Source organism: Pelecanus crispus, chromosome 6 (genome assembly GCF_030463565.1).
Source record: "Pelecanus crispus isolate bPelCri1 chromosome 6, bPelCri1.pri, whole genome shotgun sequence".
Taxonomy (NCBI): domain Eukaryota; kingdom Metazoa; phylum Chordata; class Aves; order Pelecaniformes; family Pelecanidae; genus Pelecanus; species Pelecanus crispus.
Window position 1 is genome coordinate 44,710,570 of NC_134648.1, and position 9,853 is coordinate 44,720,422.

Sequence of the window (9,853 nt, forward strand, 5' to 3'; positions counted from 1 at the left end):
TCAGGTAAGATCAAACCATTTATAAACATGCACACAGACACACAGATCTGCTACCTCTGAAAGCCAGTTGGGCTTTCAGACTGGGCAGGTTAGTACCTATGTATATATGCATAATAAAGGTCCTTTCTTCCCCTCTTCCACCTATTCCTTCATCTTTTTGTCAGAAGGAGTGAGTACTGGAAGCTGTTATTCTCTCTCTCAGCGTTAGTAGTGTTTCTATAGTGTATGGACAGGTATATTTTACTGGCTGAAATAACACCCCAGTGATTCCTCTAATAGCTTTGAAATTTCCAAATAGCACTCAAGACCCAATTTTCATAAAACATATCCAGTCATATTAACACTTTCTTTTACCAAATCAAACAGGATCTTTCTGAAAGCAATAGGACTCAAGATAAGCCAAGGGTGAAGAGTTCTGCTTCTAACTGACCTGAATCAGGATGTGTATTCTCCACCACAGTTTTGTTCAGAATCCTAAATTTGGCCGGAGAGAGCGGAAGAACCACTTTCATTTCCATAATCACCATGAGGTGGGTCTTTCAGCAAAACAAATGCCCACAGTAGTTCAGAATTATTTCATATAAATGATCACATTTCTAGAAGTATCCCACTCTAGAAGTAAGACCAAAGAGCTTAGTGGCTCAGGTCCAAAGCCATGCAAATTAAGTCAATAATCATGAGTTTGATTACATTTGTAGGGAGTTAAAAATCTTTCCCATCTTGCAGGAATTGTGTAGACTAGATGCAATGCAGAAAATAAGGGATCTTTTAATAGACACCAACAGTAAAATGAGTACAGACTTCATGCCCAGGCGAAAAGGACCCAGTAAGGGTTTATGAGAAGTTAGTGGGAGAAGGTTTGCATTGCTTTGCAGATGGAGGACTTTATCACCCGGTGCTTTGTCTCAAATTACCTTTCACTGACTCTAGAGACACGGAAATTATTGGAAGTACCTTTCCCATTACAAGTTTTCCTGAGAAAAGGGACCTCTGTCTTGTTTGTGAAAAAAGGGAATGTAATATTTTCTTGCAAAAGGAAGGGGATCAGTTTTTCCTCTTGTTTTAAAAGCATTCACAGATTTATAGCGGAAATGACAGGAACAGGATGTATTAACCGTATGACCCTAGCAGAATGAGTCTACACCCTTGACTGATTTAAAAGTTTATCTGTGTCCTCTGAATAGGCACAAAGGGTCAAGCCTTGGTCCTGCTCAAATCAATGAGAGCTTGACTAATGGCTTTAATGGCTTCAGGAAGAGGACCACAGTTTTGAGCCAATACTCGTAAGCAAATAACAAAGCAAAGCCTATGGCACAAACCACAGACAAATGAGCCTGGCTAATTGGTACAGTGCATCAAGTTTCCTTTCTAATCCTGTACCACACCACTTACACACTAAGAGAGCAGCTCCTTTTTGTTCAATTAAAAAGTCTTTCCCAGTCTTCCAAACTGCATGGTCTGATCCTTCCATAGATTCCTGCTTTTAAAATGGGTGGGGAGTGAGGCAGAGGCATGGGTAGGACTGGAAAGACTCTGCTTTCTCACACATGCTCTGTGGGAGTGTGCTTGGCTGCCTGGATCTTTAATAAGAAAGCAAAGGACTCTGAGTTGGAAACTCTGCTGGACATCGAAGCTTGTATTTTCTTGAACTACCAGCAGTGCAAACCCTGATGGCAGCACCAGCATCAGCAGTATTCCCACCCCTTCTTTGAGTATCATCCAAGATATGGGGAAGTTCAGCACATTGTAAAGAGGTTAGTATTCACGAAACGAGTTTCCAGTTTCTGTTCAGTACTGTGAATCTCTGAGGCCCCTTAGCATCCTTTGCGGTCTTTCCTGTATCTCAGTTAAAATTTCATTTCTTTCTTCTAGCCAGTTCCTTCCTTTATTACAGCATGTAAGATAGCACCTTGCAGGGTAGTGACAAAGCTGATTCCAGCTCAGGAACTCCGGTCTCCTTAGATTATAGCAAATGGAAGGAACTAGGGTTCTCCAAAGATTTACTTTGGACTGAAAACACACCCTAAATGCTGTGATTGATCCCCATAGCAAGGACCTGGGGATCTTGGACTTCGCAGGGTACAATCAGTTTCTGAGAATGCGCCTCCCACTTATTGCTCATTGGCACGTTAAACAAGCTCTGATTTTTGCCTTCTTTCCCACTTGAAAAGAAAGGTCCTTGCTGCTCTGTATGCTTTCACCTCTGCTCAGGACCTGCAGCTGAGGGGCCTGGCCCGGCCCCCGTCAGTTCCCAGATAATTTTCTTCACTGAGTGTTACCTGAAATTTCCAATTGTGTGTTGATGTGATCATTCACTTCCCATGAGGCTGTAGCCTCATGCCTTCATGTTTTCTGAGTGGCATAATTTTTTCCTCTTTTTTTCACCACCTTTGTTTTTCGCTTTGCCCATGCTTTTTAGCTTCACGATGTCTTCAAACACACACCCCTGGGTGCGTAGCACTTCCCCAACGTGATCTATAACCATTACTGCCACTCCCTGGCCCTTGTTACCAAGCCAATTTTATATCCAATCGAGTATTTTACCATCAGTCCCATACTTGCTAACCTTATAAATTAATCTGTTATGTGGCACTGTATTGAGAGCCTTTTCACGTCCAAGTAAATTATGTCTCCTTCTTCACCCCTGTCCACTCTCATTGTCACTTCCTCAGAGAAATGAATCAAGATTGTTAAGCATGACCTCCCTTTTGTAAATCCATGCTGACTATCTCTAACCAATCTATATTAGATTGATATTAAATCAGGACACAGACTCAAAGGGTGCCTGCTATATAAATGCAACCTAAGGTTGCTTCATGTGGAGATGAGCGAAGGGAATCACTGATACACTGAAGTTGACTGTACCAGGTCTGATGGTTTGCCGATAGCTTCTTAGTGGTCGGATCCCTCCCCAGGGTAGCAACCAGAACTCCTCTGGAGAAAACAAAAGCTTTTATCTGCATTTGCCTAGCATGTTTCTATTGCAGGGTGAACGTAATCACTGAGGATGAGAAGAGAACTGGGTTCTGCTTTTAGTCATCTATGATGAAGTCAAAATCACAAAAACATTGCAAAAACCTCATTTTCAACAGAATGTTGTCCCACAGCTTCTGAAAAGAGCTGTATCTGCCATTACCTAAGGCACATGCACATATCAAAAGGCAGCGTGGGCATTTGGTTCTTGTACAAGCACAGCCAAAGGATACCAAGAGAGTCCCCTGCCTTGGTCAGGGTGCTGGAGAGAATGGGTACTACATCAACTGCAACAATTTTTCCAATATCCCACTAAGACATTTGGGATCTTGCTTCCCCTGCAGCATGTTCCTGCTCTGACTATGTGTCACTGCTGACTGATGCCAGAGAAGGAACTTTTTCCATGGGGATTAAAAGTAGCAAGAGGTGCACTCAGGGACTACAAGGTACAGCTGAGTGAATCACGTACCACGTCCCCTTGCTTGCTTACTGGGGTATGAAGATGGCAACCTGCACAAGCAGGGTGAGGAAAGAAGGTCTCAGCAGTGATTCCTGACAGCAGTTTAGGTATAAATTAGGTATATTTTGCAAGCTTTTCTACAACTGTGGCTGGAAATATCTCCCTTGATGCTGTAAGCATAACTGAGGCCTTTTTAGTTTGGGTGGGGAAAAAAAACTATTCCAAGTTTGACAAGATATGCATCAAGCACACTGAGATCCAGAGGAGGTCAAAGACATCCCTTGGGAAACCAACCTTTGTTCTCCTGCCTCATAGCACACCCAAGATGCACATGGGGAGCCTTCTAATCTACACCCTGTGGAGGCTTATTGCTTATATCCTATATATACACGCTTAGTTTCCTTGTGCCTTCAAATCAGAAATGCGATGGTCCATGTATGGTGGGAGAGATGCTGTTCGGGAGAGTTCAGCCCAGTCAAGTGCTGCTGCAGGACTTAGATATTCTAGCAAACATCCACTGAAACAAAGGAAAGGGGCCCCCAAATCAGTTTGGCTTGCTTTCAAGGCCTTGACCCTGTAACAGCCTGTACAGACACGCTCAGAAAAATAACTTCCAAAAACACTAGGTCAATAGAGAGAAGCGTAACTTAAAGATAAGGGTTATAAGGGTATAAAGAAATAGTTGGAACATGTCTTCCCTGTTCAGAAGAAAAGATTGCTCACATGCTTTATGATGAAAGAGTTCTGAAGTAAAACTATCATGTATTTCTTAGGCAAATAAAAAAGCAGAAAAGAAAAAAAACAAATCAAAGCAGTGTTCAAGTTGGTAGAGTTATCACATTGCTAGTATCTGCAACAAAAATGTGTAGTCTTATCATTGGCATAAAGATACATCACAGCTATATAGAGTCCCACGGTCAAAGAAATATGGTTTAATATCCACTGCATAATATAGAGTTATACATAGAATCCAAGTTACCAAACATCTTTAAGGAATCAGCTGCTGGGTAGGCATATACCCTAGAAAGTTCCATCAGCCAGCACGTTATACACCATACCCTTCAAGAAGAAATTGTATAGATATTTCTCTGAACAAATCTGATCATGGGTGACAGATCAGATGATGGTAACCATCCCTTCAGAACACAAGACCCCACTGAAGCAGTGACCTTGCTGACACTAGTAAGAAATCTGACCTATAAGTGTGCAATTTGTAAAGTTAAGGTTTAGACAAATTAGGAACAATAAAAAGTGAACAAAAAATGTGAAACAAAACCAGCAGCAAAATTGTTTGTCATGACTATAAGTTTCTGCCTATGATATCCAGCATATTTTTGCAAGCAAATAGTGAAGTTTTGTGACGGATCAAAAGTATCTTTTCATTATTATGTTGGCTCCATGTTCTCCTGCAGCAGGTGAGTTGTACTTACAGGAATCAGCAGCGCACTTCAGAGAAAGCATCTGTGTGAGGAGAGGTGGGAACTGACATTTGAGATAGGAGATATCCTTTAACTTCGGCATTGAGGGTCTGCAGGGCATCTGCCGCCTTTGGTTCACGGCTTGAACATCCCCATACACCGAAACCGAACTGGCTCCCCACGATGAGCAGGGGCTCACGCTAGCCAGACAGCTCGAGCAGCGTGCAGCAGAGTCAGGGCAGGGCAGCACGGGACACAGGACTCCAGCGCAGGCCTGCCTCGCTGTCAGCCATCACGCTCTGCACGCTGTCCCTCCTGATTGTCATTCCTGGCTGGCAGTGTCAGGGATATACTGACTCGGGTGCGTGTGGGCACAGCACAGAATTTCTGAAGACACTTGGGGCCATCTAAATTAAAATCAAGTCGCTTAGAATATTAAAACTTATATGACCAGAAAGCACACCATGAAAACAATTTTCCCAAACCTCACAAATATTTAGTTCCCCAGTGGCTCAATATCAGACTCAAGAAAAAGAATACAAAGCTCAAAAATTCTTTAATCGCTTTAATGGCATGGTGCTGAGGTGTGCATCGTCTCAAATACACACCACTTTAGCTTCGTGGTGCTGCAATGAGGCACAGACTTTGTCACCTAGCTATGCATTTATTCCCATGCCTTAAATTCATCTTCTGACACAGACAAGAGGTTTTTTCCAAACTAAATTAAGTCACTACAGTATCCTAGATCCTTTCTTATACCATGAACACAAACCTTCCTTCCTCATAGAGATTCTCTGTAACTGAGCCACTGCCACAGATGGAAAGGTATCTCCATGGAGTCCATACATCCCTCTTCAAAGTGGGAAATCCCAAATGCCTCCTTTGAGACATTCATGCTTTGGCTCAAAATATCTTCTCCCCTGCTATTATGGCCAGGTCCAAAAGAAGAAAAAACATTGGAGTGACAGTGGTAAGTAAATGGATCTAAGAAAACAGTCACTTCTAATTAACTAGAAATGTGTAGTGATACTATTTAGTAACGACACTGCTGCTATTAGCAGTAGTAGTTGTATTAGCATCAGTAGTAGTGGTGGTGTACTGTAGTAGTAACATCACATCTACTATCCCATAGTAATGATAGTAGTGAAGACTAAATAGTGGAGGTGTTATCAGGGTAAGTTCAAAGTACTGTTGGATTTTCCTGTGCTTATGAAAGTGTGCTTAACTGGGAACGTTTATGTCCAACTTCCTTGACCCTGTACTTGCTTCTACCCTTTTCGGTCACTGATAGACTCATTTTTTCATTTGTGTACAAGATTACACACTGTCAAAGGTTAGCAAAGTAGGCAATTTGGAGGCTTCATTTTGGAATATTATTTGTCTGTTGACCTTGTAATACTATCATTTGATAACTGCATATGACACCAGCATTTAATACTCTGGGCTGACAGATAAAATTCAAGGCACAAATCAGTAACTGTCCAAGGACCTGATCACCATGAAGACGGCCTGCCTTTTCACACCATGCCCAAACTAATGCTGCCTAAAGAAATCTGCATGAGCAATTAGGAGGGGTTCATCATGGTGGGTCACTAGCTTTTAAAATTATTCTCTTTATAATTTGCCACAGTGGGAACTTGACAACCCTGTAGGAGGCATGCAAGAAGCTTTTCTTTAGTTGTCTAAAATGGGTGATGAAAGCTGTGGTGTTATACATCAGAAATAACATTTTTTTTTTTATGATATGGGTGGGTCTGGGGGCCTGTAAGGCAATCTTCTGCTCTGTACTATAAGAAGATGTCAAAGACCGGGGCTCAAAGAGTGCCAAAATGCTGATCACTATCTCAACACAGTTTAATAATAATAATAAAAAAAACAACAACAAATTGTTACACAGGCTTATGCATAATTATTAGTTAGCACTGAAATCTGATTAGCTCTTCATATGCATCCCATCTGTATACCTGACAGCTCTCTGCTGAGAAATAAAGGTGAGCGGCACGTGCTCAATGAAGCTGACCCATACAGTGAAATGGTTTATGAGAAATGACAATATATGATGAGAATACAAAACTTGATAATAGGTTTATTTATTGATTGAAAATAAAATTCATGAACTGTGAAGCCGAAAACTGCACCAGAGGGAACTGGTCCAAGAGGACAATGCGGGGGGTGGGGAGAGAGAAAGAGCGCGAGCATATGTGTGTGCATGTGTGTATTACACATAGACTAAGTTAAAGGTTGCCTAAAGGCTTCTGATTCCACAAGCAGAGCCTCTGAGGATAGGATCTGAAAGCCTTTAATGCTACTAAGGCTTTGTCAGTAAGATATTTGCATATTTTGCCTACAAACCCAAAATGCTGTATTAATTCATTTTTATTTACCTTTCTGCTGCTTCCAAAAGAAACCTCGCAGGAAGCCATTAATGACACAGCTTCATAAGAGATAATTTTCAGAGAGGCTTTGCAGGTAGTGACTGAAGGGGGAAAAAAATGTGTGTCAAATTTAGGTTATTAACAACAGAATCCTTAAACAGACGGTATCTCAAAAACTAATTCATCTTCAAATTTGACTGTAAAAACTGCATGATCCTTCGCTCTGTGTGCATGTGGATTTATATTGCATGTCTTTTTTTCTTCATGTTTACTAGAAAGGGAAGCAGGAGAGTTTTGAAGCACCGGGCTGGAGGCTGGAAAACACAATTTCATCTTCATGCTGTCACACTTTCTATTCAAATTCAGGTCCCTTTCTCCACAGTCCACCAGCAAAACCACCGGGCAAGCAGTTTTCTCTCGCAGCCCATGTGCAAATCCATCGGGTAGTGCCAGGGCTCGTTTCCAATAGCAGCTGCCTGGGGAGGACTATTTGGGCTGGGTGGGCCAGTGGGGAGCTCTCTGCAAGACACCCCCAGGTTCCCAGCAAGCGACAGCCCAAAGACTTTGCTCACTCGGGGCGCGTTTGCCGTCTCTGGGATCATGCACAGGGAGTCCGGATGGCCACAACAACTCACCACAAGCCAAATCATGCTGGTATCTAAGACATCCTCCAGGTTGCCCCACAGAAAATCGGACCCGGCGTCCCTGATTTGTCTATGACGCACAGCAGTAGGCATTTGGGATGAGACTGCTGTGTTTTGTTATAACTTAAGTAATACTTTTTGTTTAGTTTAGTGCCAGCTTCTCAGTAGACAAACCTTTGGACAAACTGAATGAGAAGCAATTGCTCTGAAATCTGTGACATCCTGCAAGAAAGCAGGAGTCTCATTTAATACAATTTTAACAGCATGATTTGTTAATCACAATACAGCAGAAGTAGTCTCAACCTTTTCCCCACTTAACTATAAAGTACCAAAACCCATGTGTCTTCCCACACTGAGAGAAGTAAAATCCCCTTTTCTCATGTGAATTTATAAGATTCAGTACAAGCTTCTTTTAAACTTTCCTGTTGTTGGGGGTACATTTTTCCTCCCTCTACTTGGATCCTTTCAAGATATATAATTTATTAGAGGTTTCCTCTTCCTTTCTGTACTTTTCTGCTCTGGATGCTCTATTTATAGACTTTGTAATATCAAAATTATCTCTGAGGAAAAACACAGCGAGTCATATACATAGGCAATGTAAATGGGCCCTGTTCCACCGCCCAGTCCAGCACCTTTGCAACGCATTTGTTCTTTAAACAGAGGAACCATTTCTCCTAATTTAGCTACATACTAATTTGTCTACATTTAACCTATGTTTAATCATCTTATCTACATATCATTTATCACCATATAGGAGCCCTGTCTCCCCACGTGCTGCATAGACCCAGTCTCCCATTGCATGCCTTGTCGGGCTGGCACATGCATCGTGTCCCCGCGTACAGGCGAGTGCCACGTCCTGGTTACAACCCATGAATGGCTCCCAGAGCCGAAACAAAAGGTTATATACGTGAACCATACGAGGTACTGGGCACCCAGGCCCCACTGCCCCAGAGGCTGGGCAGAGAGTGGGGAGGAGCAACATCTTCATTACACGACCACCATCCTTCCACTGCCTCCTTGGCCACAGCGCCTGGTTCAAGCCAGAGAGATTTGGTGCAACTGTGGGGCCCCTTGGGGAAGGGGCAAGGAGGAAAAAGTGCTGCCCTGGCCCCTCCAGCCCCCACTCCTCAATTGCGCCGAAGTAGGTCTGCACCCAGACTTTCCTTTTTCAGAAAAAGACTTGACTCATGTTGTCCCGAAGGAAGACAAAACACCTCTATTCCTCGCAGAGCAGTTATTCCGAGGAGCAATCCCACTGAAATCAATAGCACTTCTGAGCGACTCCCCGCGCCACAGCGCAAGTGTTTCAAAGCCTGACCCTGCTGCGGTGGATACACCTGGAGTCCATTACAAGGCCCCTTCTTGCTGTGATAGATGAGTAGCTGAAATGTGCTTGAACGAGGGCCCAGGCCTTCCCAGGCACCCGCCACCCCTGTGTGGCGCGGACACGGGTGAGCAGGGAGGCGTGCAGGGAGGGGAAAGACAGCAACAGCAGCAATGACAAATTGCGAGCCAAAACGCCTCGGTTTCTGGTGGAGCATTACGTGTGTTTAAGGAGGGGTTTTGCAGCTCTGTACGGAAAGGTTACAGTGCATTGCAGTTATATCTGTTCTTTGCAGGTGCTGCTTTGTTTTCCTGGGCTTTTTCTGCACGAACCGAGGAAACGTTGCATCTGGAAAATTGCAAGGTCAGGTCACGCCGGTAGCTGTTGCTGGAGAAGCAGCCCCGTGACACCATTAAGCAGGCCACTGCCACAGCTAATTAGTAGCAAACCTCAAAAATGTTTCTTAGATCATGACATAGAGAGATAGTGGAGAAAGTAAGAAAAAGGTTTCTGGGTAGGTAACTTCAAGCTGAGACATTTCCTAAAGCAAAAAAAAAAAAAAGCCAGAAAGCTCAGGAACTTACAAATGTTGGTCGTTTCTTCCTCCAAATACAAGTGCTTGAGATAACTTTGAAAACTAGCAGGAGCTCTGTGCGACT